Source organism: Nilaparvata lugens, chromosome 7, assembly GCF_014356525.2.
Source record: "Nilaparvata lugens isolate BPH chromosome 7, ASM1435652v1, whole genome shotgun sequence".
NCBI classification, from domain to species: domain Eukaryota; kingdom Metazoa; phylum Arthropoda; class Insecta; order Hemiptera; family Delphacidae; genus Nilaparvata; species Nilaparvata lugens.
The window spans coordinates 27,553,032-27,566,678 of NC_052510.1; positions in this window are offsets into that span (position 1 = coordinate 27,553,032).

Below are 13,647 nucleotides of genomic sequence, written 5' to 3' on the forward strand. Positions count from 1 at the left end.
ATTTTTGGTTCCTCTGGTTGCATACCATTTAGTTACAATAAATTTCTGCCAAGGTGTCTGGCTAGATTCTATGTTATGCGACTCAGTCGATCATTAGGTCGCCGATCAATAGATATTTTATGCCTAACCTCAAATTTTCAATATTTTATATAATATTATATAAGTAGCAAATTATTTTCATTTCTATTCGGCCGTTATAAATTTAGCCATGATGCCTGATATTATCTAATCTTTAAACGTTATCGTAATTGACGATATTAGCCTATTATTCCACTTAGACCTATACATTCCTTTCAAGTAGGGATTTTTATTCACCCATCAGAAATTTGCTTCGTTACAAGGTGGAGAGGAATTCAACATGACTAATGTCAGTCCTGGTCTCAACAGACAGCAATGGTACCATAGCTATCAACTCTACACCAACTGTTCAATTGAATTGAAATAAATTTCATCATATAATAAATTTCACAGCTCTCAATATAAAATTTACAATAAAAATAAAAAATAAATTTCATTCAAGTTCAACTCTACAATTCCTTTCTCCAATTTTAGTCTAATTCTTTTTTTATTTCTAATTTCAAATCTCCTCTTTTCTATCAATTCATAAGCTACACCTTTCCTTATTTATAACCCACTCATATCTTAAATCTCCTGTTTGTAACTGCTCCCCAAATACCCCTTTTTCTCTCCATTCATCTGCACTGTGTAATCTGTTGTCTCTGCTGCTACAATTGACTCTCCATACTATGTATATAGTGTTTTCTATATATATATATAATATATATATATATTATATATATATATATATATTATATATATATATATAATATATATATATTATATATATATATATATATCTATATATATATATATATATATATATATATATATATATATTAAAACAGGAGACACAATATAAATAGTTTGAAAACACTTAAAAACTTACATTAGAAATGGGGGAAATTTTCGGAGATTGGGTCTCCTTTCTCAACCGAGCACAGACTGCAGTTTTGAATCCAACGGTCGTGTGACCACAGAGTACGCAAGGAGACTCAATTGTTGCAGCAGAGACCACAGATTACGTGGTGCAGATGAATGGAGAGAAAAAGGGTACAGATTCAGGGGACATTATGGGGTATTTAGGTGGCGGTTACAAACAGGATATTTAAGATTTGAGTGAGTTATGAATAAGGAAAGGTGTAGCTTATGAATTGATAGAAAAGAGGAGATTTTAAATTAGAAATCAAAAAAGAATTAGACTAAAATTGGAGAAAGGAATTGTAAAATTGAACTTGACTGAATTTTTATTCCATTTTTATTGATCATTTAATATATATATATATATATTTGATAGCTGTGTATTTATTATGATATGATGAAATTCATATTTTAGTCTCATATGGCCTCATGGCCATATGAGGCCTATGGCCTCAAAATTATAATATCATCTCATATGGCCTCATGGACATGATACCCTTTTCCACTTCCTCAATCAACTCAACTCCAACTACTCTGTCTCCTTAACCTGGAATATTTCTGAATCCTCCATCAACTTCCTAGATGTCAATGTAATCCTTTCCAACTCCCATACCTTATCCACCAATTCTTTCACCAAATCCACCTACACTCAACAGTTCCTACACTTTGAGAGTTTCCATCCCTACCACATCAAAAGATCCCTCCCATGTTCCCTCTCAATCTGAGGCCAAAAAATTTCCAGTGATCCCCACCATCTTGACCAGTACCTCAAAAAACTCCACCAATCCCTCCTGAAATGTAACTATCCTGAAAGGTTGTTACAGAAACAAATCTCCTCCAAAACTGGCACTAATCCAACCACAAAAATTCCAAAATCCCACAAACTCCAAAGCTCTGTACCACTACTTCCCTGGAATTGAAAACCTCAAACTGTCCTTGAAGATCTGTTTCATGTCGTCTCCTCCAATCCCACTACCAAACACCTTTTCAGCAACCACCCACCCTCATTTATAAGCAACCTCCCAACCTCAAGAAAATTCTCAGTAAAAACAATCACTCACCTCTGATGAAATCACAACTCCACCTGGTACCCTACCTTGCAAACGCCCCCACTGTAAAACCTGTCCTATCACTGATTCTTCCATCTCCTTTACCCCTATCACCAACTACACCCACCAAATCCATCAATCCAGTAATTGCATCTACCTCCTTTCCTGCAACTTCTGTCCTGCCTTCTACATAGGTGAAACCACGCCCTAAACCTCTGGATCAACAATCACAGGGCTTCCTCTAAAAATAATACTTCCCCCCCATCCCTACCCATGGCTCTGAGCACAACAAGAACTTTGACCAATGGTTCAATCAAAGTCCTTGCCACCCCCCCTCCCCCACGCCACCTCCATAGATGTCAAGAGGAAAGAATGGCTTTTATTTGGTGCTTGGAGCTGCTTCCAGTCCTGGTCTCAAATGACAGAAAGTACCATAGCTACCAATGAAAATGAAAATATTCATTCAAGTTATTATTTCTACAATTCTTTCTTCAATTTAGTCTACTTCTTTTTTGATTTCTACTTTAAAATCCCTCTTTCCTATCAATCATAAGCTACACCTTTCCTTATTCATAAATCACTCAAATCTTAATATCGCGTTTGTAATCGCCCCCTAAATACCCCATAATGTCCCCTGAATCTGTATCCTTTATCTCTCCATCCATCTGCACCGCGTAATCTGTGGTCTCTGCTGCTACAATTGAGTCTCCGTGCGTACTCTGTGGTCACACAAGCGTTGGATTCAAAACTGCAGTCTGTGCTTGGTTGAGAAAGGAGACCCAATCTCTGAAAATTTCCCCCATTTCTAATGTATGTTTTCAAGTGTTTACCATCTGTTTATATCGTGTCTCCTGTTTTAATTTATATTACAAACTTTTAAGTGTGTACATTTTCTATATATATATATATATATATATATAATATATATATATATATATATAATATATATATATATAAAACACTTTAAAGTTTCATATATAAATATAAACAGGATACACAAGACAGGGATGGATTAAAAACACTTATATAAACTTAAATTAAACGAGCTGGGCCACCTTTGTCAGCTTTCTTTGTCAGGAAGTCTTCCTGGTTGATTGACAAAGGGGGCTCAGTTCCCCGAAAATTCTCATTTAAATGTAAGTTTTTAAATTTGTTCAATCAATATAAAATGATTGAAAACACTTGAAAACTTACATTAGAAACAGAAATTTTCAGAAACTGAGTTCCCCTCCTCAACCGAGGAGTGAGTGGGTACAGTTTGAAATCAAACGGTCATGAGCACAGAGTACGCACGGAGAGTCAATACTCTGTGGTCATGACCATTGGATTTCAAACTGTACACTCACTACTCGGTTGAGGAAGGTAACTCAGATCCTGAAAATTTCCATTTCTAATGTAAGTTTTTTAGTGTTTTCAATCTATTTATGTCTTGTGTCTCCTGTTTAAATTTATATTACATACTTTAAAGTGTCTTCTGTTATGTGCTATATATATATATATATAATATATATATATAATATATATATATATATACCTACTTACTGTTTGACAAATGGAGCCCAGCTCCCGAAAATTTTCATTTGTAATGTAAGTTTTTAAGTGTTTTTTAAACTATCTGTGTCGTGTGTATCCTGTTTCAATTTATATACTTTAAAGTTTGTAATATAAATTAAAACAGGAGACACAAGACATGAATTGATTGAAAACACTTAAAAACTTACATTAGAATCAGAAATTTTCAGAAACTGAGTTCCCTTCCTCAACCGGCAGTGAGTGGGTAAAGTTTGAAATGTAACAATTTACACTTAAAGTTTGTAATATAAATTATTACAGTCATTAATGAGATTATCTCTGTATGATTTTTGTGAGATCGGACACGATCAGCTGTCATTCAAGGTCATTTTACAGCCCTAGGGCCGTTAGAGTTTTACCGGCCTGGTCGGAAACCAATCACTTTCGCCTCCCATATACGCACGTAACCAGACTCATTACTCCAATGTGGCGAAAAACATTTTTGCCCTGGTGCGAACGCTATTTTTCACCACACACAAAAATAAAACAATTATATACAGGGTGTTTCAGAAGTAGTGTCGAGAATTTTAGGGTATTGTACCTGGATGCTAGGAGACTACAAATGTCATATTTGAAGTGTCCAAAACTCAGCGGTTATCCTTATAGCTGCCATTTTGTTTTTTCACTTAAAAATTTTTATCTCAAGAACGAAATGTTGTATTGATCTGAAATTTGGCATGAATATTTATGCTATAAAGACTCAACTATAAAAAATAAAAAAAATTTTTCGTTGAAATTTTTCAAAATGGCGGCCATTTTAAATTTTTGATGGCGAATATCTCGAAAACCGTCCATTTTACAGAAAATTTACAAGAGACAAAAAAGTTAGCAAATTTTTTCACGATTCCAATGATACCTAATTTATTAAGATTGGTCGAAGAATAACAGAGAAATTAATTTTTTTCGTACTGCATGCATGACCACTTTTCACCATTTAAAGATCAATATTAATTTTTTTTATAATTTCATGAAAACCGTTCTTATTACAGAAATATACAAGAATAACTTTCCTCCAAATTTTATTTTACATTGAAAAATATTAATTTCACTCAAATCGGTTCACTGATACTAATGCAGCAATTGCTCAAAATGCCGTCCTTCAACTTGATTACACAGTCTGCACCTTTCAATCATGGACCGTCGAACTGCTATAAAAGCATTTTCATCATCTTGAATGGCACCTGCTGCAGCAACCACTCTTGCCACAAGGTCTTCTTCGTTTTCTACTGGCGTGCTGTAAACAAGGTCTTTCATATGGCCCCAGAAAAAAAATCTAAAGGGTTGAGGTCAGGTGAACGTGCGGGCCACGGTACTGGTCCACCCCGCCCAATCCACCGCTGACGATAGGTCATGTTCAGAAAGTCCGTAACAACATTTCCGAAATGAGCAGGGGCACCATCATGTTGAAACCAAATATTATATCTGTTTGCAAGAGGCACATCTTCCAAAAGTTCTGGTAGTATGTCTCTTAAAAAAGTAATGTACGTGGGAGAATTCAGACGATTAGGAAGAATGTATGGTCCAATCACGCGATTACCTAAGATACCCGCCCAAACATTCAGCGAAAATCTATGCTGATAACCACGCACTTTGACCTCATGAGGATTGTCTAAGGCCCAGACGTGACTGTTGCGAGAGTTGAAGATTCCTTCTCTTGTAAAGCTGGACTCATCGGTAAATAACACATTTTCTAGAAAATTGGTTGGATAATGTCTTGCTGAAGAAACCAACGGGCACAGTTTACTCTTGGCTCATAGTCGCGTTCAACCAATGAGTGAACTTTTTGAAAGCGGAAGGGGTGAAGTCTTTCCTTGTTTAGTACACGCCACACAGAAGAAGCACTTGAATTGATTTGCTTTGCAACTGCTCTCGTACTCGTTCTAGGATTGAAATCGAATTTCTGCAATACTTCCTCTTCAAAAGCAACATTTCGAACTGCTCGAGGCCTACCAGCAATTACCCTGTTCCGTTCAAATGAACCAACTTCTCTCAGCCGATTGTGAGTTCTTGTGAACACCTTGTCGGAAGGGAGACGGCGGTTTGGAAATGCAGCTGCATACATCTTCTTGCTTCGGTCGCATTGCCAAGAGCTGCTCCATACATGAAGTGAATATCGGTGTACTCCAGCGAACTAAATTCCATTACAATAATAAATATTGTGTAGAAGCAACGTAAGAAAATATTGAAACTGGAAATTTAAGATAGAAATAAGACCTAGGAAACGTGAGACTAAGAAATAGGAAGCACTACATCTGGTTCTTTACTTTTAATGAAACAACAATACTTTTACAAGACAAACATTATCATCTGAAAACCATTGTAAAATCATCTGTTTGCCCATATGGAGCCATACCGAGTTTCAAAGCTTCATCTTAAATACATCTGGAATTAAAAAATAATATTGATCTTTAAATGGTGAAAAGTGGTCATGCATGCAGTACGAAAAAAATTAATTTCTCTGTTATTCTTCGACCAATCTTAATAAATTAGGTATCATTGGAATCGTGAAAAAATTTGCTAACTTTTTGTCTCTTGTAAATTTTCTGTAAAATGGACGGTTTTCGAGATATTCGCCATCAAAAATTTAAAATGGCCGCCATTTTGAAAAATTTCAACGAAAATTTTTTTTTTTATTTTTTATAGTTGAGTCTTATAGCATAAATATTCATGCCAAATTTCAGATCAATACAACATTTCGTTCTTGAGATAAAAATTTTTAAGTGAAAAAAACAAAATGGCAGCTATAAGGATAACCGCTGAGTTTGGACACTTCAAATATGACATTTGTAGTCTCCTAGCATCCAGGTACAATACCCTAAAATTCTCGACACTACTTCTGAAACACCCTGTATATATATATATATTATATATATATATATATATAATATATATATATATATATTATATATATATATATTATATATATATATATAATATATATATATATATATATTATATATATATATAAATTTATTATGATATGATGAAATTTATTTCAATTCAATAAACAGTTGGTAGCTATGGTACTATTGCAGTCTGTTGAGACCAGGACTGGAAGCAGCTGCAAGCACCCAAATAAAAGCCAATTCTTTTGTCTTGACATCTATGGAGGGGGCTGTGAGAGGAAGGGTGGCAAGGACTTTGACTTTGAAGCATTGTTCAAAGTTCTTGTTGTGCTCAGAGCCATGGGGTAGGGATGGGTAGGGAAGTATTATTTTTAAAGGAAGCCCTGTGATTGTTGATCCGGAGGTTTAGGGCAGTGGTGGTTTCACCTATGTAGAAGGCAGGACAGAAGTTGCAGGAAAGGAGGTAGATGCAATTTTTGGAGATGCAATTACTGGATTAATGGATTTGGTGGATGTACTTGGTGATAGGACTGGTAAAGTAGATGAAAGAATCAGTGATAGGGCAGGTTTTACAGCGGGGGCGTTTGCAAGGTAGGGTACCAGGTGGAGTTGGGATTTCATCAGAGGTGAGTGATTTGTTTTTACTAAGAATTTTCTTGAGGTTGGGAGGTTGCTTATAAATGAGGGTGGGTGGTTGCTGGAAAAGGTGTTTGGTAGAGGGATTGGAGGAGACAACATGGAACAGATCTTTAAGGACAAGTTTGAGGTTTTCAATTCCAGAGAAGTAGGTGGTACAGAGCTTTGGAGTTTATGGGATTTGGGAATTTTTTGTGGTTGGATTAGAGCCAGTTTTGGAGGAGATTTGTTTCTGTAACAACCTTCCAGGATAGTTATATTTCAGGAGGGATCGGTGGAGTTTTTTGAGGTACTGGTCAAAATGGTGGGGAACACTGCAAATGTTTTGGCCTCGGATTGAGAGGGAACGTGGGAGGGATCTTCTGATGTGGTAGGGATGACAACTTTCAAAGTGTAGGAACTGTTGAGTGTGGGTGGATTTGGTGAAAGTATTGTTGGATAAGGTATTAGAGTTGGAAAGGATTACATTGACATCTAGGAAGTTGATGGAGCCCTTTTTCTCTCCATCCGTCTGCACCGCGTAATCTGTGGTCTCTGCTGCTACAATTGACTCTCTGTGCGTACTCTGTGGTCACACGACCATTGGATTTCAAACTGCAGTCTGCTCGGTTGAGGAAGGGAACTCAGTTCCCTAAAATTTCCCAATTTCTAATGTAAGTTTTTAAGTGTTTTCAATCTATTCATGTCTTATGTCTCCTGTTTTAATTCACACACACACACATATATATATATATATATATAATATATATATATATATATAAATAAACAGGATACACACAACATGGGTAGATTAAAAACACTCAAAAACTTACATTTAAATGAGAATTTTCGGGGAGCTGGGCCCCCCCCCTTAGTCAATCAACCAGGAAGAGAAGTGGTGAGATTTGAATATTCCAATGGTTGTGACCACAGAGATGCGGTAGAGAAGTTGTGCAGACCATAGAGCACAGACGAATAGAGGCACACTGATTGAAGGAGCACTATGGGATCAGTTGGTGGGCCATGATGGGTTATTTCAAGCGGGAGATTTCAAATTTGAGTGGGTTATGGATAAGGAAAGGTGTAGATTATGAATAGATATAAAAGAGGAGATTTAAAATAAGAAATCCAAAATGAAGTAGAATAAAATTAGAAAATGGAATTATAGAATTAAATTCATTTTTATTTCTATTTTTATTTTTTGAAAATTTATTATATATTTGATAGCTATGAAATTTCTTATATATATATATATATATATATAAATAAACAGGATACACACAACATGGGTAGATTAAAAACACTCAAAAACTTACATTTAAATGAGAATTTTCGGGGAGCTGGGCCCCCCCCCTTAGTCAATCAACCAGGAAGAGAAGTGGTGAGATTTGAATATTCCAATGGTTGTGACCACAGAGATGCGGTAGAGAAGTTGTGCAGACCATAGAGCACAGACGAATAGAGGCGCACTGATTGAAGGAGCACTATGGGATCAGTTGGTGGGCCATGATGGGTTATTTCAAGCGGGAGATTTCAAATTTGAGTGGGTTATGGATAAGAAAGGTGTAGATTATGAATAGATATAAAAGAGGAGATTTAAAATAAGAAATCCAAAATGAAGTAGAATAAAATTAGAAAATGGAATTATAGAATTAAATTCATTTTTATTTCTATTTTTATTTTTATTGAAAATTTATTATATATTTGATAGCTATGAAATTTCTTATATATATATATATATAATATAAATTGGAACAGGAGACACAAGATATAGATTGAAAACACTTAAAACTTACATTAGAAATGGGGAAATTTTCGGGAACTGAGTTCCCTTCCTCAACCGAGCAGACTGCAGTTTTTCTGAAGGGAACTCAGTTCCCGAAAATTTCCCCATTTCTAATGTAAGTTTTTAAGTGTTTTCAATCTATATCTTGTGTCTCCTGTTTTAATTTATATTACAGACTTTAAAGTGTCTTCTGTTATGTGCTATATATATATATATATATATATATATATATATATATATACATCTTCCTATTCAAGTGGCAGCCGCCTGTAAAGCATACGTGTGGCAGCCACTCTTAGGAGTGGAGTATATGTCGTTTTTATGGTGTATAATGCTTAAACATCGAATTTAGGTCCGAGATCTACTTTTATTGTCATAATATCAATAAACAAAAAGTTTGCTAACATTGCAAAATTGTCCTATAATAATGGCAGCCGTCAACTTCCCAAATTTATGGCAGCCGTGTATATTTTGTATGTTTCCCCATGATGACCAACAAGTGGCAACAACTGGTGACTTTGGCAGCCAGCAACGTTGCCAATTTTACATCATAGATTACAAATTCATTCAGCCGTTTGCATCAACTCTGTTGGAACTAGATAAGGACCAGCTGTCCATCCCCCACACTCACTCCCTCTGCTCGCATTAAACATCACTGCACTGGGAGGGGAATCTTTCTCTGTCTACACCAGGCTAAAACATTCACTCTCATTCATTCTCTCTCATACATATCGCGCGCGCGCGTACCTGAAGTCTTTTCTCTCAATCCTATACTTTCCCTCTATCTCACATAAGCCCACACGTCAATACAGTACTTCTCTCTCACAATCTTGTTCAACTACTCTCACTTACTATCATCATTGCAAAAAGAGTAATTAGTGATAATTCGCTTGACAGCATGCCTTAATCTCATTCAAGCAATACAGACAGTTTAAAATGATAATTTCATTATAGAACAACAAGAGCTGAATACTCACAATCGATTATATCTGGCTAATGAGGAATGTTATTGAATAATGACTATCGAAGTGTATAACCGTTCAGAGGAGTCTCGCTTAATTGTTCAAAAGCTATCTGAGTAATAAACCCAGTCCCTAACCATAAATGATCAATCTAGTGTAACTATCCTTTGTAGATATACTGCAGCTATTTTTCACGGTAATTCATGAGAAGTTCATACTATAGCTGAACATAATATGCTTTAATTAAGAAGTGGATAGATAAGATACCTTATGTAAAATATTGAAAAAACTTATTACATAACTTTCTCTGCAAATAGAGTAGGGCAGCCCAACGAGAATCAGATTTGAGACTCCATTCTCAGTGCAATTTAAATTTGGGTAATTGTGATTGTCCCACCATTAAAAAAGTCACTAATACTAAGTACTTGGGATCATAATTGATGAAAACCTTAAATGGGATGTTCATATTAAATACATATATGTAGAAAAAGAGATTTATCTTTTAAATTTTACCAAGTTAACAGAATTCTTAATAAGAACCACCTGAAAATGATCATATCATGCTCTAGTCAAGTCAATTCTGCAGTACCTATGGCATAGTTGTTTGGGGAGGCTGTTTCAACTGTCATATTGCTGAATTATTTTAGCACAAAAGCTGATAATTAAAAGTATATTAAGCAAACCCAGGTCTATCCAACGGATATGGTTTTTAGTGATTTTGAGGTCATGTCTATACGTCATTTATACATAAAAACGTAATTGAGTACTTAATAAAATATAGATCAGATTTTCCTCTCACATTGAACTCTATACTAATTTTTTATAATCTAAGGGCACTGCTAACAAATATGTAACCTATAACACTAATATGAATGTATAAGGAGGCAGTTAATTCACATAGGTACTAAAATAATAAACCTTGCATAAAAACCAAGCACTGTTCACCAGTGTTGGTATACATAATAAATGTAATCTAATGATCTAATCTAAATTTTTGTCTTTGAGTGGATTATTTTTTTTGTACCATACATACAATAGCCTAGTCTATTATAATCAATAAACCTAAATAATCAATAATCATTATATAAATAATACTAGCAGGTAACCTATGCTCTGCAAGGCTATTGTTAAAGCACGGGATAGATTGAATTCAGCTTTATAGTTCTCGACTTTAATCAAGCAGAAACCAAAAATCCCTATTAAAATGAATGACAAATAGAATTATCATTGTGATTAGTGCCTCACACTTTCAAATTCATCCTCCAACAGAACAAAATAAAAGAGCTTTATATTTTGTTAATGATTTCCAAGATTTCAGAGCATTTGTGATCAGAATCTTCAAAGCCTTGATCAGTATTTATAATTTTTAAGTATCGACGAATTGCTTTAATTCAGCCAAATCTTGCTCGAAATTAGTGAAGATTTGTCTAGTCTCAACAAATGGATTCACAGCGATTTATTTGTTTTATTGGAAGGAGTTCAGCATATAAACTATTAACTAAACACGGCAAGTTCTCAGAATTTAATACGCACGTAGTACCGCATCAAAACTTCGGAGCATCGCGTCGGTGTGCACCTGCTATTACAATAACAATCGCTCGCCAATCGCCAAAGTTGTTGACTAAACAACTTGAATAAACGAATGATTTAGATCTCCAATTTTGGCCATATATTCTAAAAATATCAATCTCGTGCACCTGGAAGCCCAAATTTTAATTTTCCTTCTAGATTTTTCAGAATTAATGTTTAAATTTTTCATTACTGGTACATTCGATTTCATTGAAAAATCACCAAATCATATGGTCGAAATAAAAAATGAACATCTGTTTCTATATTGCTTTCTACTGAAAAACATAGATTCACAAGAGTTTCAAGAGATTCAAAGTATTTATCAGAGATTGACAATGGTGTAATAACCATTCTAATTACAATAAATCCGTGGTTTTTGACAATTTCTTAGTCTTTTTCATTCAATAGTTTTGATCTTCGTTCCTAATTATGCAATGTTTAGGCCTACACGTGGCATGGATTATTAATTTTTCAGCTAGAACAATTTTGAGACAAAGTGCTAAATAAACGTCTACAGTTTCATCATGCTGTAACGGAAATATGAAAACGCATGCAGTTAATATGTCTTTGAATGAAGGTGTTGTTATTTACATAAAGAAATTATATTCTTCCATTTTCATTTAATTAAAATTTCAAAATTATTCGAGCCCTGATAGAATTACTGACTCACTGTACAGTCAGTCGAAAATTTTAATATTGGAATGAGGGTATTTTGGCAAGCTGAGCAAAAAAATTAGGTCATATGCACCTTTTCGTTATATCTATCTTCAAATGAAAATGAGTTTTTGTGAGTTGTCAAAACTCCCTCTGAAATGGAAACTACTCACTTATTCTATCTTTTCGTAAAATAACATGATCATCCATCAATCTATTATCTTCTGTACTATAATGAAGGAAAGAACTGGATTATACACGTATACAGGTGTAAAGTATAGAAAATTATGTTTGACGCATTATCACGTCAGATCTACTGGACTGATTAACTTGAAATTTTGCATATAGATTCTTGCTTAACCGAGGGTGGTTAAAGACCAATTTTAAATTCTTCAAGATTTGATTACATCACGTTTTCAGTTTGTCAAGTTTTCAATTATTTGTCATGCTTCCAGTTTGTATGGAAGCAGCAGAAGATTTCTCTTAAAAGGAAATTAGAAGATAGTTATGATTGGGGATCCTTTTCGAATGATAAAAACAGGTTTTCCGTCACACCCAATTTTTTCCGCCATTCTCAATCCAACTTCTTTTTTTAATTGAAGGTGGTCATACTGATTTACTTGAAATGCAGCATATAAATTCTTAATCAACGAGGATTCTTATAGGCTCTTTTGAATTCTTCTAGATTTCATTACGTCAAGTTTTGAAGAAAGTCCCTTGTGAAGCACGGGTTACCTGCTAGTAATTAATATTACAATAGTTTTATAACTCTAGTATTATCTCCCCAAATTTATTTTATTGATATACTGTTTGTATTGGAAATATAAGATTAGATTTTAATATTGTATGACAAAATATTTATTGTATAATATATTTCGGCGGCGCCCTCAATTTTGCCGCCCTCAGACAAGAATCTTATTTACCTTCCACCAAGACAACGTAGCCCTTAGAACTTAGAAATTAAGAATTTAATCTTATCAGCAATCGTGAAAATCTTCAATGATAACCTCCGAAAAATAGAAAAGAGCATATTAAAAAGTTTTGAGTTTCAAACAAATAACCAAATAAATACCAGAGAAGAAACATGCCTATTTAGAGATTGAAATTTTATTATGATGTACATTAGTTATTGAAAAATACTTGTGAGTTACAACGAATCTAAATAGACCAATAGAGAGCTCTGCGAGCGATAACACCCAATCACTAAAGCGCGCCAGACTATTTGAGCCGGGAAATTCAAAACCGGTCTTACAGAGTCCAATCGCCCGAACAGTTTTTCGGATCTGGTAGGGAAAAGAGCCATGGAAAAATTCTACAAAAAAACAGGAACATTTATCTTAACATTAGTGTCCTTCCCATAAATTTTCAAGTCAATCTGTCAACAACTAAAAAAGTTATTGTGATTTTTCGAATTTCATGTCTTCAAACGATCAAAGTACAATAAATTCCGTGTATCCTACATAGATGTTGAACACAATTCGGACTTCCCATTTCATTTTTGTCAAAAATTGATTATTCAATGATATTTTTGAATTTCTGAATGCAGGATTGTGTACCTAAAGAGTTCCTTCATATATCTAACATAACAGATAGATTTCAATCGTTCAGTTCTTCCG